Here is a 21,626-nt window from a genome sequence, read left to right as displayed (position 1 = left end):
TTAATACAATTATCTGCCCCCAGGCTTACAATCTAAAAAGGCATAACACAAAAGGAGAAGGGAATGGTGCTGGGGAAGCGATCAGGTCCAGCATTTCTTCTCTCCCATTCAGGCCTGGACCAAGGCAGATAGACTGGAGGGAGGGCTCTGCTTCTTAATCTCGGCTAGGCCCAATGGAGCTGGTCCTGCATCTCTTTCTCCATGGCCAGATATTTTAAACATATAAAAGCACCACCCATTTTGCTATCTATATAACTATTAATCTAAGCAGCACCCTATGTTACCTGTTTGTTAAACCCATATAACCCCTTTTATATTTTCCCCAAAATATCACAGCCCAGTTCTGTATAACATGCCAACTCGCAGGAATAATATATCATTATAAATCTATACTGTATCTATGTATACCACGGTGTACCTAGGCATACATATGTCAACACTTCTATACACAGCATCAAACTACAGTGGTACCCCGGGATACGAATTACCCAGCTTACGAATTTTTCGGGATACGAAAAAATCCCATAGGGATTTATTGTTTCGGCTTACGAAGGTTTTTTCGGGTTACGAAAAAACCTCGGCGCTATTTCGCCACCGGAGGGCAGCAGAGAGCTATTTTTTTTCCATTAGCGCCTATGGCAATTCAGGTTACGAAGGTTTTTCGGGTTACGAAATTAGCCGCGGAACGAATTAATTTCGTAACCCGAGGTACCACTGTATCATATCTGGATCAAATGCATATCAGTTAGCACATATAGTGCGTAGAATGTTACTGCACCAGAAGAAGCCTTGGTATGCCAGGAAAAAGTAAAGGGCCATGCAGAGCGCTGCATGCACGAGCCCCATTACTTCTAATGGGGCTTGAGCATATGCGTTTTCCCCTTATGCAGGGGGTGGGGTGGGTTCCGGAATGGATCCCCTGCATAAGGGAAGGGTGCACTGTATATCATGTCACATACATCTCAGTTGGATCAAATACATGGTGTTCTGCATCTGATACAGATGTTTCATCTGTCCATAGTGATATGAAAGGAATGAAATCCTACATCTTTCCCATAAAGAGGTGTAAAGTTCCTTTTTACACATCCTTTTGAACTCAGAAAGTAAGCATGAGAGTTCATCAACATTCTCTTTCATTTCTTGCTAATGATATTCAGTAGGAATTTGTTTACAATAGGTGTTTGTCTAATGAGTTACTGACAAATTCATAATGCATTAAAAGTATCTCTAGAAACATAAATGGTGACAATATACTTAACAAAGTGTATAAATAGCTTCTGAAAGTAGAGATAAAAGATGAATCTGTAAAAGAATATATGTAATAATGTGCATCCAAATTTTGGGCATAATGTCCATATGAATGAATGTATGGGGGGCAAATGTGGTCCAAATATATAAATTTTACTTTCTGTAGCTTTAAAAGAAAACTTATATAAGATGATTTATGAATGGTATTAAACCCCAAATAAGCTGTCAAAAATGGCAATATTGGGGATGTCAGGATAGGGGAGGTTCTTTTTTTCATATATATTTGACCTCTATGAAGGTAGAACGTTACTAGTCTAAGATATATATGTTAATCCAAAAAATGTTAAAGCTAGATTTTATAATGTTACCAGAAACATTTTTGTTAGGCATTATGGATAAAGAACTGGATAAATATGGATCTCTTCTTCTATATATGACAACACCAATAATATTATTTGCTCAAACGTGGAAATGGACTAAAGCACTGACAATAGAAGAATGGATTGTTAAAGTTGCTGAATTAGCCCAAGTAGCCAAATTAATGTGAGTTCTAAAGGATAAGACAATTGAAGACTTTGATCTTGTATTAAAAAATTAATCTTTAACAATCCAGAAAAAGCATACAGTTGCTTGTTTCAGTTGTTTAAAATTTTCTGTTTACACTCCCCATATAATGCAGGGCAGTGTGCTGAGAAGAAAAGAGCTATAAATTGTGATTCCCCTAAAGCGGTTTAATGTAATTTATTTTAAAACTAACCAACTGGTGCATGGTTTAAAAAGTAACCTAATCCACTGATTGAATTCTGATCTTGATATTAAACCTTGATGATGCATTGTTTCATGTTCCTTTCAGATTAACGGATAAAGAACAGACCTTGTTTCGTAGCTAGTTCATTCTGAGATTTCTACTATCTTAAGTGTTTTCAGGATTACTCAGTTAGTGACAACGATCAAATGGAGTAAAGAGAGACACCATAATTGAAGTAATTTGAACTAAATGTTACTTCTATCTTTTTATATTGTGTCCTGCCATATTTAATGTAAAGATTATTATCCTGGAATGATAAACATAGGATTGCTCTGATGTGTTATACGAAGGGTCCAGCTATTCAAGAATTCTAACAGTATTGAGTGAAATATCTCTAGCAAGACCTTTTAGCTCAAGTGTACTTGCTACAGGCTTATTGTATATACTCGACTATAAGTCGACCCAATGCATAAGTCTGGGTAAGTTTTGGGACCAAAATTAAGGATTTAGGTATAATACATGGATACGTCAAGGGTAAAACTCTCAGCACCCTTCATCCCCCTCCTCTGCAGTTCAGTTGTCCCCTCTGGAGACAGCTGGGCTGGGGAGGAAGCTTGAGGGGGGCGGGTGCCTGCCTTGCTTCCATCTCCCTACCTTGGCTGTGGGGCAGCCATGGTGGGGATGAGGCTTGGGGAGCAAGTGCTTGCCCTGCCTCCTCCTCCCCATCTTGGTTGCCTTCCATGGAGCAGCCATGGTTGGGACGAGGCTTGTGGGGGCAAGGTTTGTCCTTCATCCTCATCTCCAGGCTGACTGTCTCTCGAGGGTCAGCCATGCTGGGAGTGAAGTTTTGGGGAGGGGTGCTTGCCCTACCTCCTCCTCTGCAGCCCACCTGTTCTTTTGGGATACAGCAGGGGTGAGGAAGAGCCTGTTACTGCACTGACCCATGAATAAGTCGACCCATATTTTTTGGGTTAAGTTTTTGACAAAGGTTTCCTAATTATAAGCAACTGCATTGTCAAAAGAAATTTTTTTCTCGTCATTTTATTTTATTTACAGCTTTTTGGCAAATTTATATGATTTATTTTTGTTTTGTTTGTTTTTTAAAAGGAAAAAGTATTTCTTCTCTCTGTTTTTTACTTAGCAGTTTTTTTATTATCCTGTGTGGAAGTAAGTTCCAGTCTTTTGAGTAGGTTTTATAGGATTGCAGCCTATAGACTCTCCTCCCTCCATAACTGTCATCTTCTGGCCTATGAGGGAGTTGACCAGGCAGGCTCAGCTCCATCAGGGCTAGTCTGGAAGAAGAGACTCCTCCCTCCATAACTATCACCTTCCGGCCTGCGAGGGAGTTGACCAGGCAGGCCCAGCTCCACCAGGACTAGCCTGAAGAAGAAGAGCCCTCTCTCCAGTCCATCTGCCTTGGTCCAGGCCTCAGAGGGAGAGAAGAATGCTGGACCTCATCCCCTCCCCCCTCACCATTCCCTTCTCCTTTTGTGTCATGTCTTTTTAGATTGTAAGCCTGAGGGCAGGGAACCGTCTGTTATCCCCTCTGTTGTAAGCCGCCCGGATTCCCAGTGATTGGGCGGCATATAAAGAAATATAATAATAATAATAATAATAATAATAATAATAATAATAATAATAATACCATGCTAAAGAAAAATGATTTGAGAGTAGATAACTATTTAGCATTTTAAGTGAAGACATATAAAGTGGGACCTAGGTATCCACTGGGGTTTTGTTCTAGGAACCCTCTGTGGATACCAAAATCCATGGGTACTCAAGTCCCATTAAATATAGTGGCATAGTAAAATGATGTCCCTTATATAAAATGGCAAAATGAAGGTTTGTTTTTAATATTTTTATGTTTTATATTTTTGGAATATTTTCAGTCTGTGGATGCTTGAATTTGTGGATAAAAAAATCCAAGGATATGGAGGGCCAACTGTAGTGATCTTTTTATACTGTAATGTCCTGCTGCCTCTTTGGCCATTTACCTGGAGCTATGAGCCTGACATCTACTGAGGATTGGAGGGCTGGCTGAAACTATGGTGGATGTATGAACTCCATAACCCCCAGGAAAGGTTTAGAGAGAATGAAAGTGTAGGGGAATCCTCCTCCCTTCATAAGTAGCCTTCTGCTTGGTGTATGACATTTAGGGGGTGATCTGCCCCTTCCTATTTCCCATTTCACTGATGCAGCCATACCATAGGGATTGTAAGGAGAGTAATCTGTTTCCTAGTAAAACTGATGTGAATGAAAGCAAAGAGAGAGTCCTGCCTTGTACCTTCCTTCCTGCCAAAATTATTTGCAGGAGAGGGGTGTTAATCCTGAATAGTGGCCCTGGGAGGAGGTGGCGGCTTGTGGGATGGAATGAGTTCAAAGCCTATGTGCATGCATGCACATATATGCTTTGCTGCTGCCCAGCCAGTATCGCTTGTCACCCTTGAAGATGTAAAAGTTATATCTTGAGCTATCACAAAATCTGGATCCAAGCCAATATGCTTAGCAGTGTGCTTTGTATTCTTCCTGTGCTTGTAATTGGAGTAAGTTCCTTTTATTCTGCTTTTTGTAAAGTTTTTGCTTGAAATAACAACAATACAACTGATCATTTACCACTCTGGCATCTTTTCTGATTTATTTGGCTCTTAACCAGTTTTTAGAATACATTTTAATTAAAGAGCTTCTTTTGCTGGTTTTAAATAACATTTACTGTATATACTCATGTATAAGTCTAGAAAATTAATTTAAAAAATTGACTCCCAGAAACTTAGCTGAATTATCCATGGGTCAGTGTAGGTATTGTAACTTAACTCTTATTTAAAAACAGGAACTATCGTCTGGTGAAAGGCAAGAATGTAATCTGTCCTGGAAGCACTGACCTCGCTCTACTCTCTTATCCATCCACCTTTAGTGGTAGCATAACCAGTTATGCCTGCTGGAATTTTGTAAATTCTTTGTCATTGTTTTCCTTTGCTTCATCCTTTAGAGCTTTTGTTACATGCTGATAAGTTGTACCCTCAATTTATACACGGGTCATATCAAAATCCATAATTTTGGCCCCCAAACCTGGCCTCAACTTATACAGGAGGTCGACTTATAGTCGAATATATACAGTAAACATTTAAAAAACATTTGAAATTTTAGTTGAAGCATGAGGAATAGCCATTCTTTCAATGTAGTGAATATAGAAAAAAATCTTCCATTTTTTCCTTCCCCCACCCAAAATGTTTTAATTATTTTGTCAACAAAGAGCCCAACTATATTTCTTTTAAAAAATGAATTATTTTTATTCAGTATCCAATAATCACATATACATTCCAACATAAATGCACGTAGACAATCTCAATTTCACCCCTTGTTTCCTCCCCAGCCACCCAAAGCCTACTTTGCCTTCCTCTCCTCCTCCTCCAACTCTTTGTCCTTCTGTTGCTCAGCCCTGGAGTGCAGGAAGCACAGCACTGGAGTCTCAGCAGGTCCGGAGCTAAAACAGACTGCGAGGTCATCCAGCCGGGCACCAGAGCCCTCTCCAAGACTGGGCACTCCGGAGTGTCACCCTCGGAGCTTCCTTCCATCCAGGTCCCAGGCTTGGGCATCCCTTGCTAGAAGGAAGGGACCTGGATGGAAGTTCTGAGGGCGGTGTTCCGGAGTGTTCATTCCTGGAGGAGGCTCTGGGGCCCACTGACTGGAGTGCCGCTCTTGGAGTTTCCTTCCATCCAGATCCCATCCTTCCAGTGAAGGGATGCTCAAGCCTCGTGGTTCCTGCTGGCTCCATCAGGCCTGGGCGAGCCCCTCCGACTGCCCCAGTGGTCACGCACTCGCCCAGGCCTGACGTCGGGGGCAAGATGAACTGTGAGGCTTGAGTAGGAAGGGACATTGATGGAAGCTCCGAAGGCAGAGCTTCGGGGTGCCCATTCCTGGAGGGGGGCTCTGGGGCCCAGCTGGATGACCTCGCGTCCTGTTTTGGCTCTGGACCTGCTGAAGCTCTGCTGCTCATCCAGTCGAGCCCCAGAGCCCCCTGCCCTCCAGGGCTGAGCGACAGAAAGACGAAGAGTTGGAGGAGGAGGAGGAGAGGAAGGCAAGGTAGACTTCAGGTGGCTGGGGAGAAGCCCCTTCTCTGAGCTATGTCCCCCCCGGTGGCCTCCTCCTCCTCCTCCTCTACTTCCTCCTCTTTCCTGCTACTGCTTCTTCTTCCCTCCTCCTCCTCCTCCTCCTCCTCTTCTTCCTTCCTTTTCCTTTTCCCACCTGCACCTCTGCATCTTCCTCCTCTCACTTTCTTTTGCCGTGCTGCGCACATGCCTTTCTCCTCTTCCCCTCCTGTCCCCCCTTGTACTTGCCATCTGCGTATGCTCAAATGCACGGATGGCAAGTCTGCGTATAAGGAAGGCCCACTGTAATTCGTGTCTCATAGCTAATTTAAATCATAATATCTTTTGCATCCATGTATTAATTTCAAACCAAAACTTCCTTACTCTTTTACATTTCCACCAAATGTGAAAGAGTGGTCCTATTTTTATTTTTACATTTCCAACAGATATTACTTGTCTCTTTGTACAACATAGCTAGTTTAACTGAGTTCATATACAGCTGAAATATATTTCTAGCTTTTTTAAAAAATCGCATATCTATTTTGCTTAAATTTGGGCACATCTTCTATTATCTGCAGGAAGTTGCCTAGCCTCTTATAGCTTCATTGACTTGACTTCACCATACTAGTATCCTCTTGGGCATGGTGCTAACTTTTCAAGATTGCAGTATACATTATAGCTGAGTTGTTATTTATTTGGTTTTGCATGGTCTCTTTGACTCACACAAATGGGCCAATCTGCAGCAGTGATTCAGAGTCTTCTAGACTTCTTTAGCAATATTTTTGACTGCAGTTTTGCCCACTACAGTGTGCATGCCAAAGCATGGTTTGCACCTTTCTCCTCAGTGCTAGCAACAGCATTTGGCATTTCAACAACTATGCTGGCACTCCATGGTTCCAATCTGACATCGATCTCAATCTCCACACCATACAGATCATTCTCCTTCTAGACGTCAATGCTTTTCAAGGGATTGATTGTCCAGGCAGTGGCCATCTTTTTGTGACACTTTGACAGTTTCATCAGCCTCATCTGCATCTCCCTAGACATACAATCTCTTCATATCTATAATCTGAATACTGAAAACGGAAGGCAACCACCTCTCCATCATCATTGGACTGTTTTGCCTGAAGTCTGTGACCACTGTGGGGTTGGAACTCTGCCTGACACCCAAGTCATTATTGAAAACCTTGCATGACACTCATCTTCAGCTCTCCACTTTGTTTTCTTGTCCTTTGAATGCCATTGCATCGTGTCTGGCCAAACTATGGCCTCTCGATATCAGTCCACTACCTCTTTCTTAACCAACCAACACAAGCTATACCAACCCCATCAGGGTACCATTTTCAGTATCTAAGGAACTGCAGTGTGCTGCAACTGCATCAACCATGACATAATCACATAATCCTTCCCACAAGGGGTTGAATCAGATGTGGATTATGAAGCCAACACCTCCTCTTCTTCACCTGAACTCATTGCCACCTTGCTAGACGTCTTTGTTGGAGGCCAAGACAGTCTTTCACCATCGGAGCACAGCCATTTGTGTACAAATCAGGTTCAATAGGTAGGTAAGGTATGCTGGAGATGCACAGATGTTGATGCCCCTGTCATTCTTTGGGATTGTGAACTACCCCAAGAAAAAGCCTTCATAGCTGTGTTACAGAAAAATTCATTTGATCTCACCTCTGTAAAGGAGCTCTTGAGTTGAGGCCCTGGCGATGGGGATGCTAAATGGATAACCCCTTGACAGTGGGATGAAAAGGAACTCAATTTCACAGATTATTATTAATACTCCTAGGAGACCAACATCTCTGACAAGGCTCTGTGAGACTCAGGCAAGAACAGTCTCTAAGAAGATTGGAAGTGCTGTGATTGTGCATGCGACTGGCAAGGCCAAACTGTAGACAGTGGAAAGATTATTCTTGAAGCTGATGAGATGACAAGTTTCTTTGCAAATGCTTTTGGCAATGGTCCACTTTAACACCTGTATTGCTACTAAATAACCTCTCCTAATCAAATTGGTCCTTCACTTTGGGGAATGAACCAGAGAAGTAGACTCCAGCACAAGGTGACAGCACGATGCATAGTCTTGATTTTGCAGTCACAGAGATGATGAGAGGTAGTGTTCTGTTGCACAGAAAGCACATAAGCCTCTATGTCAGCAGTTTTCAGCCTCTGGGTCACAACCCCATTTGGGGTTGAATGACCCTTTCACAGTGGTTACCTAAGACCATTGGAAAACACATATTTCCAATGGTCTTAGGAACAGAGACACAGTTGGGTGTCACCACAACATGAGGAACTGTATTAAAAGGCCACAGCATTAGGAAGGTTGAGAACCACTGCTTTATATGAACGACTGTCACAACCTTCCTGTCTTCTTCTGGAAGCTTTCCAAGAAGGTGGGGCACACCCTCCCATAGACACTGCTAGTACGCAGCCAGGCATACATGATAATTAGTGATCATGAGGGAGAGGACAGCAGTTCAATAAATTGTCCAGTTAAGGTTGTGTAGCTTAGAACCCTCCTTGTCTTAAGAACGGAAGTTTGCCCCTTTGTTTGTCTTGAGATGTTTCCACAGTGATCAAGTTGGTGAAGAGATGATTGCACCCCTCATCTTGTACCATGTATAAAAACCCAGAACATCTGGAATCTGATGAGATGACCAACATGTTTTTCCAAGACCGATGTGAAATGCAAAGGAAGGAAGTACTGCTGATAATGAAACTGATTCTCAATCATCTTAAAAACCAGATCTAATGTCAGAGATGAAGTGGGCATAACCTGAATTCCTACCTACAAAACACTTCAAGATGATTGTGCTTTCTACTATGCTCATTTGTGTGGGTGACAGGTTGGCAAAGATCAATCTAAGAGACCCCTATTTTTATATAAGCATCTGTCCACAACAAAGAAAGTACCTGAGATTCACTTTCAACCTGTTGTGGTTCCAATCTTTTCCAGCTCAATTATTTTAGAAAGATTTCATTGTCTGGTCTTTTCCTGTGAACCTAACTTTTGCAGCTGTTCCTGCAGATGCCTGATCTGGCCACCATGACACATGCCATGCTTACATCCATTTGGAATTACTGTAACTTGTTGTCCATGGGGCTGCATTTGTAGAATGTTCAGAAACTTAGGACCCAAACAGACAGGCGAAAATAAAGATGCTTCAAGTCACTTTGAAGGTATGCTGTTTAAAGGATTCATGTGTCCTAAGAGTCCGGAAGCCACGCCAAAGCCATGCTCCAGTCCTAAGGACTGGAGCACAGCTTTTGCGCAGCTTCTAGCCTCTTAAGATGCATGTGTCATTTAAACAGCATACCTCCAAAGTGACCCGACATAGCTTTATTTTGACCTGTCTGTTTGGGCCCTTAATTGGTACAAAGAGCTGTAACTGGAGATGGTTAGAGGGATCATGCAACTTCCTTGCTCCAACAGCATCATTAGCTGCCATGTTTCCAGGAACAATTCAGAGTGTTTGTTATGACCTATAAAGCCCTATACTGTACAGCTTAGGTGCAGGTTATATGACCGACTGTTTCTCCCCATATGAGCCTGCCAGGATCATGAGTTACACAGGAGAGGCATTCCTCTCAATCTCACCACCTTTCAGGTTATGATGGTGGGCCTTCTCAATTCCTGCCCCCTAGACTTTGGAACTCTTTCCCTAGGCAGGCTAAGATGGCCCCCTCCTTTCTGTCGGCAGGTGAGGACTTTATTTATCCAGACAAGCTTTTTAGAACTGAAGGTTTTTAACAAAAGGGTATTGTTTTAAATTGTATAACTTTTTTTAAAAAAATAAATGTTGTTGTTATTATTATTATTATTATTATAGTTTATTTCTGTAGTGCTGTAAATGTACGCAGCTCTGTACATACACATGATTAAATCAATAAAAATAAAACCTGCCAATGGTGTACAATCTACAAAATATGTATAAAACAATAGGTAATAATATAAATAGAATTGGTTAAAATAAACAGGCAACAATTAAAAACCACAACATCAACTATCCAATCAAAAATCAGATAAATAATCACACAGTGCCTGGGAACGCTTCCCTGAACAGGATGGTCTTCAACTCAGACTTAAAAGTGGTCAGAGAAGTGATGACCCGTGTTCGTGGGGGAAGAAGGTTCCAGGAGTGAGAAGGGACAAATCCGAGATGGGGCAGTGGAGATCCTAGGCTGGGAAAGGAGCCTGTAGAAAGAGAGAGATTAAAGATAAAGAGAAGCGAGGGGAGGAAAGAAGGGGCTATAGAGATTAGAAGGCGAGAGGGAATTGGATCAAGAGAACAGGTTGCAGGTTTGGAAGAGGAAACATGGAGAATTTTTTAGTTGAAGATACCAGAAGATTAGTGATGGAAGACAAGTCAGGAAGAACTATATCAGATCAGATAGTAGTGATCTTAGTAATGAAGTAGTTGATGAAGTTGGTAGGGGAAAATAATGAAGAGACGGGGGAGAAGAAGATTTTAGGAAGGAGTTGAAGCAGGAGAACAAATGCTGCAGGTGCCTCTCATTGGCACAGATCAATGATTTATAGTAATTGTTTTGCCATAGACAGGGCATGTGAGAGGGATAAAAGGACGAATTTATAATGAATAAAATCGGCCCACTCCTGGGACTTTTTTCAAAGACATCCAGCTGCTTGAGAGCAGGACCAGAGGAACGTAACAATGGGAGTAAGCCAGGGCTGAGACCTATTCGTAGAGGTAGACACATGCACAGAAATAGGGGCAAAGCTGTCAAGAGTTGAAGAAAGAGTAGAGTTATTGGTTTAATCTGGTTTTAAATTTTTTGTATGTTTTTAAATGCAATCTTTCTAATGTCTTTAATATCTTTCCTTGAGCCCCAGTCTGGGAAGGAACATGAGATTAGATAAAGTTGTTAACTTTGTAGTAGTCACTTCATATTTAACTATTAAAATCAAATGCATCTGGGTTGAACATCTCTGGACAATTTTACGTTGTCATGTGTTGGAAATTGATAGTACTGTGTTTGCTGTTCCCAAACATTTTGATAAGTTATCTCTTGCAGCAAGTTCTGTGCACTCAACATTCAGTATTAACTCCAAGGCTGCCTTTCTTTGGTAGTTCAGGGCCAAGCAGATTCTTATCATCAATGACATGGCTCCATGGCCACTTATCAAATGCTCCAGTGGTTCTGTGTGTCTCCACTTTCCCTTTCTGCCTAAAAGCAAGGCTCTGCAGTGGGGATTGGCAAAGAAGTCTCTGCTACAACAACAAACGAGCAGTAGGCTTACACTTAGACAGACTGAACAAAAGGGGAACAACAAGAGATCTGTGTAATAACTAGACTATTTCTATTCACAAGATATATATGTCAAGGTACATAATTACAAGAGACAACAATGATAGCCAATATATATCTGAAGAGTGGAGTGGTAACAGTCCATGTGAACAATGTTGCTGATTTTAGCAGTGAAAGTGGTTCTACTGCCGCAACATAATATTAAAGTCCAAAATCTAAAAAGCAATAATAATGGATGATGCTTGGAGCAAGTAAACTTGAAGTTGGAACTGATAATATTGGCTGGTAGCAGGGTCCTTATAGGTTGAATTCAGATGGGACGGCTACCTCCGGAGTCCTGTGTGGCCGTTTCGACTCACCAAGGTCTTCATCAGCATATTAATTTCATAACCGGATTAATATAGTACATTGTGTGTTCCATACTTCTAAATGCACAAGGTTGACAATCAAAGATACATTAATTACCATCAGTAACATAATACACAATAAAATATAATATAATTGACAAACAAAATTGAATCATTATATCTTACCCACAACATTAAACAGCTTGGCTTGACTGATAAGAAGAATGCTGGTACAAGTTCACAGGAATAGTAAGTCATAATATACTCTACCTCAGCAATAGGCTGCAGGTGATAGAATGATGCATTGAATTCTCTTAAAGGTATATCCTCTAGAGACATACTATCCTACATGTCCCATAAAGTAAGCCCAAACCATAGCTGAATGCATAATAACACTTATAATAATTGAAAGGTACCTAACAACTCTGACTCATTCTAAATACATTATGAGCATAATATAGCTCTATATAATCTGCCTGTCCTCCTTCCCATATCCATATCTGTCTCTGATATGTACAATATTAACCAATATATACAATTTCATAAAAAAAGAACTTAAATCCAACCGATCGTTTAAACCCTTGGGTATGTTTGATGACAACTTATGAATCCAAAATGATTCTCTTTGTAGGAGTTTAGTATGTTTGTTACCACTGTAAAAAGTACCAAACTTGACTTGTTCAATTACAAAGAATTTTAAGGATTCTGGAGAGTGATGTAATTGTGACCAATGTGTGACAAATGAGGTATCTAAACTTTTATTTTGGATGGTACTTTTATGTTCCGATATTCTAATTCTTAGAGGTCTTGAAGTTTGTCCTACATATATCTTCTGACAAGGGCATAAAATCACATAAATGACATTCAGGGAGTTACAATTAGTGAATGAGTTTAATTCATAACATTCCTTTGATATGGGATGGATAAAGGATTTTATGTTTAAAGATTGTTTGCAACAGCTGCAATGGCCACATCTGTGATGTCCTCTTACATGAGAAAGCTCCTGAGCATGTTTATAAAAATCTGTATGCACTAAAGAGTCCTTGAGATTTCTAGTTCTCTGAAAAGTTATAATGGGTGCCTGTGCACAGCCTGGAATGTTCTGAACTATATGCCAATGTTTTTGTATAATATGTTTGATATGATGAGCAGCATGAGTGAAGGTGAAGGATCCTATAATCCTGTTCTCAGTTGTACTATTGGAAGGGAGAAATAATGTGGAGCGATCTTTGAGGGAAGCTCTGTATCTAGCATGTTGGACTATATGAGGAGGAAAAGCTCTATCCTGTAATTCTAATTGATACTGATCAGCTGCCTTTTCATAATGAGTGTTGATGGAAGAATTTCTTTTTAATCTTAGGAATTGAGAATATGGTAAGTTTTTTTTCAGATGATGAGGGTGACAACTGGAAAAATGTAGCATGGAATTACGGTCCGTGGGCTTGTGAAAATTACGGACTCCAATCTTATGATTGTGAATGTAAACTTCTACATCTAAAAAAGAAATATGCTGGGTGTTGGACTGGCATGAAAATTTAATATGTTGCCTTACAGAATTCATCCAGGTGAAAAAGTTCTCAACTTTAGATCTATCAGAAAATATGACAAAAATGTCATCAATATATCTTCCATAATATTGTAAATATTTATGAAAAGGATTCTTATCTGGATTAGTAATATATGTAGATTCTAAATGAGCCATGTATAAATTGGCAATGCTTGGAGCTGCTGGGCTACCCATCGCTACCCCTTTAATTTGAAGGAAAAATTGAGTGTTAAACCTGAAATAGTTCTTTTCTAAAATAATATCCAGAATATCCAATAAGAAATGAATGGGAGGTTTTTTCACATTTTTAGAGTGCAGATAAAGTTCTACAACATCTCTGGCTTCAGCATGGGGAATGGAAGTGTATAAAGAATTTACATCCAAGGTGACCAAACATCCCTCAGGATTAATCTCTGTGTTCTCTATACTCTGTATGAAATGACGGGTATCTTTAATATAAGAAGGTGCTTCAATTACTAATGGTGCCAGGAATGAATCCAAATATTGGGATAAAGGTTCCAAAAGGGACCCTGACCCTGAAATGATAGGTCTACCTGGTGGAGGAAAACCTTCCTTATGAATTTTAGGTAATACATAGAAAATAGGAATACGGGGATATTCCTGTATCAAAAATGATGCTGTAGAGGAATCTATGTATCCCAACAATTCTGCTTCTTGTATTAAAATTTTAATTACAAATTTAATAGAGCTAGTGGGGTCTTTGTTCAAAGCTTGGTAACTGATGTGATCATTAAGTTGACGAAGTACTTCTTGTAAGTAATCCTTTTTATCCAAGAGTACTATAGCTCCCCCTTTGTCAGCTGGCTTGATTACTATCTCCTGTTTCGAGGCTAACTTTTGTAAGGTGCAATGTTCCTGATAACTTAAATTGTACCATGGTTTCCTTAAAGAAGCCTCTAATTTTTCAACATCTCTTAATACTACCTCCTCAAAGGTAGCTATATTGTGATTGCACACAGGGGGAATGAACTTGGAAGGGCGTTTGAAAGTATGTTGGAAATTTTGGGAAGAATCCCCAAAGAAAAATCGCAATTTGAGTTGTCTTATAAGTTTAAAGATATCTATTCTGGTTAGAAAAGAATTATAATTAGGGGTGGGTACAAATGAAAGGCCTTTATTTAACAACAAGTGCTCTTCATGGGACAAATTGTAAGAGGACAAATTTACCACTAGGTCCTTGTCCTTCTTTTTTGATTGTATTTGGAATTGCGAGGACCTGTTCGTGTGGTTCTGCGTAATCGTGGGCCTGTTTGTAAAAAACCTTCATCTGAGTGTTCCTCTCTAGTGGATGTATCTGTGGAATATCCTCGTTCATCCGAGGATTCCCCATCTGAGGAAAAACTAGGTCTCTCTGCAAAGCGTACTTTCTTGCTAGATGAACTCTTCAGCCAGGGATAAACTGTTTCATTAACATAATCAAGTTCATCACGTTTAAATTTTTTAATTTTGTACGCCTTGAGTTCCTTTGTAAAAGAGTCCAAATCTCTTTCTAACAATTCCATACGTTTTTTTAATATCCTGACTAGAAAGATCTGAAGATAATTGAGCCAATGATTCATCAATCTTGAGTTTGGTTTGTTCTAATTCTGAATTAAGTCTATCTACCAAAAGTAACATGAGGTCTGAGGAACACTTGTTAAGAATTGCGGCCCATTTTGTTTTAAACTCCACATCATTTTTGAATAAGCCTTGACCCTTTTTTATCCTGAGGCCTCTAGGAATGCGAGCTGTCTTGCAATACTCTGCCAGGGTGGATGCATGTAAATCCATTCTAACATATTGTTTTTTAAGGAATTCAAGGTCCTGCCAATTGCCACGATACTGTGTGGCTTCATTCTCATTGAATAAAGCTGCTTCAGGTCTCTTTGGAGGTACAGTATGCTGTTTAAATGATGCATGGGTCCTAAGAGTCCGGAGGTCGTGACAAAGCCATATTCCATTCCTAAGCACTGGAGTGCAGCTTTGGTGCAGCTTTCGGATTCTTAGGATGCATGCATCATTTAAACAGCATCCCTCCAAAGAGACCCGAAGCAGCTTTATTTTGGCAGTCCGTAACAGGCCTTTGAGAATGTAAAACACACTTGCACCAACTGTTCTCAGTTTTAACAACATACATGTATATTCCCTGGGGATTGTGAGAGAGGGAGAGTGGGGGTAATGGTTGACTGGAACTTTGAACAGAATCCTTAACAAAAGTTATTTCACTAGAACTAGAAAAGTAGGTCATATAAACAGCAGGCAAGAGAGGTAGTAGAAGAGCACCAGGATTAATTCTTAACAACTTCATCCTGTTCAGTGTTAGAACCTCTCTGATTTCCATGGGATTCTTTCCAGGTAAATACTGGCGGGGTACAGACCGCCGCTTTGCGGCGGTCTGCCGCCGCCGCCAGTAGGTCCGCGGGGGAGCCGGAGCCTTCAGACGGCCCGACTCCCGCGCGGACCGAAAAAAGAAGCTCCAAAATGGAGCTTCTTTTACCGTCGCGTTTGCGACGTAGCGAGGCGCCAGGGGCGCGCTCGCTACGTCACAAGCGGCGCGACACGTCTGGACGCTGTGCGTCCAGTATGTAAAGATGGCGGCGCCCATGTAGAAGGGGCGCCGCCATCTTGTACGGACGGAGTCCGTACTAGGCCCAGGGGCGTCTATAAGAGACGCCCCTTTTTTAAAATGGGACGTCCGGAGGACGTCCCAAATGCCGGTGCAGAAAGCACCACTGATTCATATCAATACAGGAACTCTCTACAGTGCATGGCCTGTCAGAGATGCAGTGAGTGGCTGCAATAAACTCCATCCCAGGCTACCATTTTGTGACGTTGCACCCACCCCCCCACAACCAACAGGTTTACAGCTGACTCTGTCTTGCATACCTGGTATTATACCAGAGGAGTGGGGAGTGGTGGGCCTCCCAGTGTTGTACTCAAAACAGTATTTTGGAGGGGCACAGATTCATCACCCTTAACAATATGCCATTTTTATTACACTACTTATTTTATGTGCCTTGTACTAGGAACCTGAAATTTGAAAACTAATTGCACTGCCAGACGAGATCCGTCAGATTACTACTTTGGAAACCTTTAAGAAGGCTATTAAGATGGATCTCTTCCGGTAGGCCTTTCCGGATTAGTACATCCTTGTTAACCTGCCTCCCCCTCCCCCCTCCCATTATTCTCCATATTTACCTTTTACTCTACCCGATCTCCGCCTGAAATTTTATCTCATTTTAATTTTTATTGTACATCATTGGTTTTTAATCTCTTTTTTAGTTTAACCTCTTTTTAGCATTCATTATGTTTTTATGACCGGCTGGGGGGAGGGACGGGGATCTTGGAACTTTTAATGCTTTTTTCTTTTAATTGTATCTTGTTTTACTGCTGTAATCCACTTGGATTCCTCAAGATTAAGCGGAATATTAATAATAATAATAATAATAATAATAATAATAATAATAATAATTGGAAATCAGATGGCATTGTCAAATCAACTTGGTCTCATAATTTGGTAGCAAATACAGTAGTCCTGTAGAGAATTAAAGTAAAACAACTTGCTTCTTACTTGGGTAGCCTGCTGTTTACTCAGTTTGTGAGAAGGTGATGTGGTTGCTCATACCCATGATCCAACAGTTAAATGAAGTTAGTAGGGTAAACCAGTGTAAGCTATGATAAGCAACTTTGAATAGTCAACTTTTACCATTAGTAAAATAAATTACTAACTTGTGGAATTCGAGCTAATTATTGTGCTGTTGTATTAAATCTGTGATTTAGTTAATTATCCATAGCTAATGAAGTGAACTGTGAGTTTCTTTTTAAAAGGGCAGTCCATTTTATTACTATATGCTGTTAAAGAGTATCTTAAAATTAGGTCTTGATTAGATTGCAGTCAATTTAAAGCATATTGAAACAATCTGTACTGTGCTTTGGTTCAAACAGATTTTCTTTTAAAAGCATCTAATCCTCTGAGTAGATAGAAATTAATACTGGAAAGTTGTTTATGCTTTGAAAGTGACAAATGATTCTCTTCATCCTGACTTTTAACAAGGAGCTTTGATGGCCACTTTTTGACAGCTATAAACAATAACAAGTCATTATGTTGTGATTAAAGATGAGATGTCTCACAAAACTAGAGTTCCCAGAATTCCCTAGTTTTAAGGCACAGCAGTTAAAGCAGTCCCAAACTGGATTAGTTCTGCAGTGTGTTTTGAACCAAAGTTGTGAGTAATTGCCATTAATGGGTCTTACTTTTCAGAGGACATGTATAGTATTGTGCTGTAAGTGGTTTAATATTAGGCTTTTAAATTGATTTAAAATTGGAAGCAATTACATGTGACTGGATCTGAAATGCTGATTTTAACAATGTATTTTTATCATTGTACACGCTAAGCAATTATAACTAAAGAGATATATGTTATCTAGCTCTCAATATACATTTTTGGACCCATAACAGTATTGTTTTTTAAATTATTTTTATGAAAATTACAGTTCATAAGTGCTTCACATATCATTGAAAATCTTACAGGAATATTGATAAATTGTTTGATGTTTAGCATGACAAAAATTTTATGAGATTTGCTCCCTCCATGATATTTTTTTTTTAAAAAAACTGGGGTTAGATCCACACTTAGGTGCATGTGTTTTGGGTGCTGGTGATGCACTCTATTAAACTATTTGTTCTTGAACCTGAGAATGAATCATTTTCTCCCTGCTGAAGATGTCTTCAAAAATGAGGCAGCCCATCGCTGTATGGTATCAGTGTGTTTGTGTGTATGCTGCAAGGGTCAAGGAAGGGGTACCCTTCCAGGCAAGGATCAAGAAGTTGTAGCCTTCAAGGATCTTCTCCTGGTCCCCCTGCCTACTCACTGCATGACATGAGGTGTATGGAGATGGGGAACCAAGCAAAGGACCAAGGTGTTTGTATTCGCCATACCTGTGTTCTGACCGCAGGTTCACAATGAATATGGATTTTCATTGTCACACACTGGCTATCGGGTTTTATTGTCACACACTTGACATCCCTTGATGGCAGTCCTCTTTGCTGAGCAGCCTCTCCCCACACTCCTGGATTGCAGGAAATAAATGAGTTTAGGGTGGGAGGGCAGGCATAGTCCTTTAGTCTTTTTGACAACTGGCAGGGGGGGACAAGAAAAGGGATTGAGGAGGAGTCTCCTCATTGTGATTTTTGGAAACTCAAGAACACCTTTCTTATTTTTTTCTTCCAAGTATTTGAATATTCTGTCCAACCGTAGTGGGTGCAGCAATCAACTGTCCAGACTTTCTCCTCTCAGTAGTAGCGCTCTAGCTCATTGACAATGCTACAGAGAAGACAGTTAGATCTTGTGGAATGGGGTGAGCTGTGATATAGTGGGATAAAGAGGGTAGGTTTCCCAAAATTTGGAGAGACAGTTAAAAATGTCCCTTTCAAGAAGTTCCCCTTAACCATCTATGAGGTATTTTTGCAGTGTTGTGGTGGGAGGAGGTTTGGAGCAGTTGATGTTGAGAAGGACAGGTGGCAGGGTCTGCTTCTCCTTCTCCGTTGCACTCAACTAAATCAGGATCCAGCCTGTGGTGTCTTGAACATATTTATTCATTTTTTTAACATTTAAGAAAAAGACATCTGTTGACAGATCTATGAAAGACAATTGTCTTGTAATGAGAGGCTTGTATGTACAGAAGAAAAAGAATAGGGTTGATTGCTCACAATCTAGAAATTTTAGAAGCATTTTTGGATTATTTGCATATATAATTGCTGTGCAATCAAAACTAAGTGAACTGTAGCTACTTGAAACTGCAAAATGAAAGGCAATCATTGATGAGGGAAATATCACATTTACATGCAAGCGTGTCTGAATATTAGAGTTGAATTCTTCTTGTGTTTAATTATAGTGTCTGAGAAATAAATTTATGCTTGTGTGTTATATGAATGAATGTGACCCTGAAACATCAGCTGTGCTTTGTTGTAGCAGAGCAAGTGGCACTGAGGAGAACTTAGCAGTGTTGTGTATTTTGGTGATAAGGGACTGTGCCAGAATCACTGTTAATTACCTGCTTTGTTTGATATGGAAAGTAGTGGCTCTGCACTTTTCTTCCCATCAGGGGAAGTGCTCAGTTAAACTTTTATTAAACATCTCTTTTTTCTTGGTGATGAAGAAAATTAATAATGCTTTACTGTGTTTGAAGGCAGCTTTACTTGGAAACAGTGGACAAAATATGTTTGTTTTTTTACTTAGAAGGTGTATTGTGCCATTATTGTGTCCAATATTAAATACTTAAGAGCAAAATGCTATGCTTATGTGTGAAAAAGAGAGGGAAAGAGAAGTTTGCAGATAGTTGCGTATTTATAGAGAATAAAAGAAGGAAATCAGCTAGGATAATAGAGTAACTGCTGAGGTAATTATGTGATTTACTCTTGTTATGTTACTACCTTCTACCAGTGTGGTTTTGATAAGAAAATTTCATCCTACATTTCTGAATTAACATAGGGCTGGAACAGACAGGTCAAAATAGAGCTGCTTCAGGTCACTTTGAAGGTATGCTGTTTAAATAATGCATGCGTCCTAAGAGGCTGGAAGCCACGCCAAATCCATGCTCCAGTCTCAATTTTCCTCATCACAAATCTAATGGCATCACCCACAATATTAGGGGGACCTTCACATGTTCATTGTCTAATGTGATTTATGTCAAAATGTCATCAGTGCCCGTCAGCACTCTACATAGGGCAAACAGACCAGTTCCTCCACCAGAGGATATATGGACATAAATCAGACACTAGGAATGGGACTACACAAAAACCAGTGGCATAATATTTCAGTCTCCCTGTGCATTCCATCTCAAACTTTAGAACAACAGTCCCTGAACAAAAGCACTACAAAGGTAGATTGGAAAGAGAAACAGCAGAATTGTAATTCATCCACATCATCCACAGTCTACATTCCCTCAGCAATGGACTGAACAAAGATAATGGCTTCCTGGCACATTACATACATTTCAACACTACCTGACCCCATCTTCATGGGGAGTCCTACACTCATCTAATCTCTTCACCACATGCTAGTTCCTATGCCATATTGGATTTGCCATTTCATTTCCATGCACAATGGCTAGTTCACAGTGCCCTTGTTCACAAACAACAATAGTTAAAACTGGGCTTCCCAATTCATTTCCATACACAAAGAATTTTGAATTTAAATTTACATTCTCACACACCTAGGGCATATATAAGTCTGTCCCTGGCTTAGCACTCCATTGAATGCTTCTGAAAAAGTAAACTTAAGTCTATGAAAACTCATACTGCCAACCTCTTTCTTTAGTTGGTCTCAAAGGTGCTACAAGATCTCTCTACTCAAAATTTTTGGGTAATGGGTACAGTCCAGGGCCATTGTACTGTGACTTCTTGGACACAATGGTTTCTCCAGGATGCGAATTATCAAGTCTGAACAAGTTGGTCCCACATATGTGGTGCAAATCAGAGACTGGCTACTTTAAGGATGGCAGTTGTTTAGTTTAAATAATCAGTGTGTGTGACAGCTATTTATTTTCAAGACTATATTTATTTTCAAGACTATATTTTAATTTTGTAAGTGCCTACCAATGTAGAACAGTCAATGTTCACATTTCTTAATATGAATTTATTCAGTAGATGAATTAGCTGTATGTTTCCAAACTTGCAGTATATGTCCTTTAAATCAGTGGCAATAGCCAGATCTTTCTGTGCCTTTTACTTTTTATTTGTAATTAGATTTGGCAATGTATGGGCTATTTGCATAGTTGTTTCATACTTCTCTATGAAATGTCAAATTATTATAATGCTCTTTAATATAATACAGTATTCAGTGCTGGCCAGGTATATCACTTGTTCCAAGTGGTCCCTTACATTCCCATATATAACTAGGCAGGGAACAACCCCAAGACATTTTGGGTCATGAAATAAAGGATAAGGGAGCACCTTCCACACTCCAGGTAGAAAAGTCAATAGGAGTGGCAGTTGTACATTATTTTAATACTAGCAGCAGAACTGCATCTTCCACAGCATGTGAAAGCAGGAGTGGAAAGTAGGGACCACAGTGAAAGTTAATTGGGGGAGGCAGTCTGTGCCCTCCATAGCATTCACTGCCTAAAGCAGCTCTCACAGTATGCTTACTGGTAGTACTGGCCATGGATTATTCATTTAAACAAAATCTTAGATACTCTTGTTACACTGTGTAAGGATTCTTATTTTGGAAAAGTTTTGAAACTATTATCACATCAACAATCACCTTCAAAATATCATAGTTTTTTCCCCTCCTATAATTTCAAGATACAGTGAACTGGTTGAGACATAATGTTATTTTGCAATGGATCCAATACAGCAATAAATTTAATCTGTTACT

At 40.0% G+C, this 21,626-nt stretch overlaps 1 protein-coding gene across 9 annotated transcripts in view; it reads left to right on the top strand.

Moving 5' to 3' along the window:
- Positions 1-21,626, top strand: part of QKI (QKI, KH domain containing RNA binding) — a 194,712-nt gene that overhangs the window by 81,387 nt on the left and 91,699 nt on the right. The gene's annotated exons all lie outside the window — the stretch shown is intronic.

The sequence above is a fragment of the Sceloporus undulatus genome, chromosome 1, assembly GCF_019175285.1.
Source record: "Sceloporus undulatus isolate JIND9_A2432 ecotype Alabama chromosome 1, SceUnd_v1.1, whole genome shotgun sequence".
Classification (NCBI taxonomy): Eukaryota; Metazoa; Chordata; class Lepidosauria; order Squamata; family Phrynosomatidae; genus Sceloporus; species Sceloporus undulatus.
This window is presented reverse-complemented; position numbering and strand designations above follow the sequence as displayed.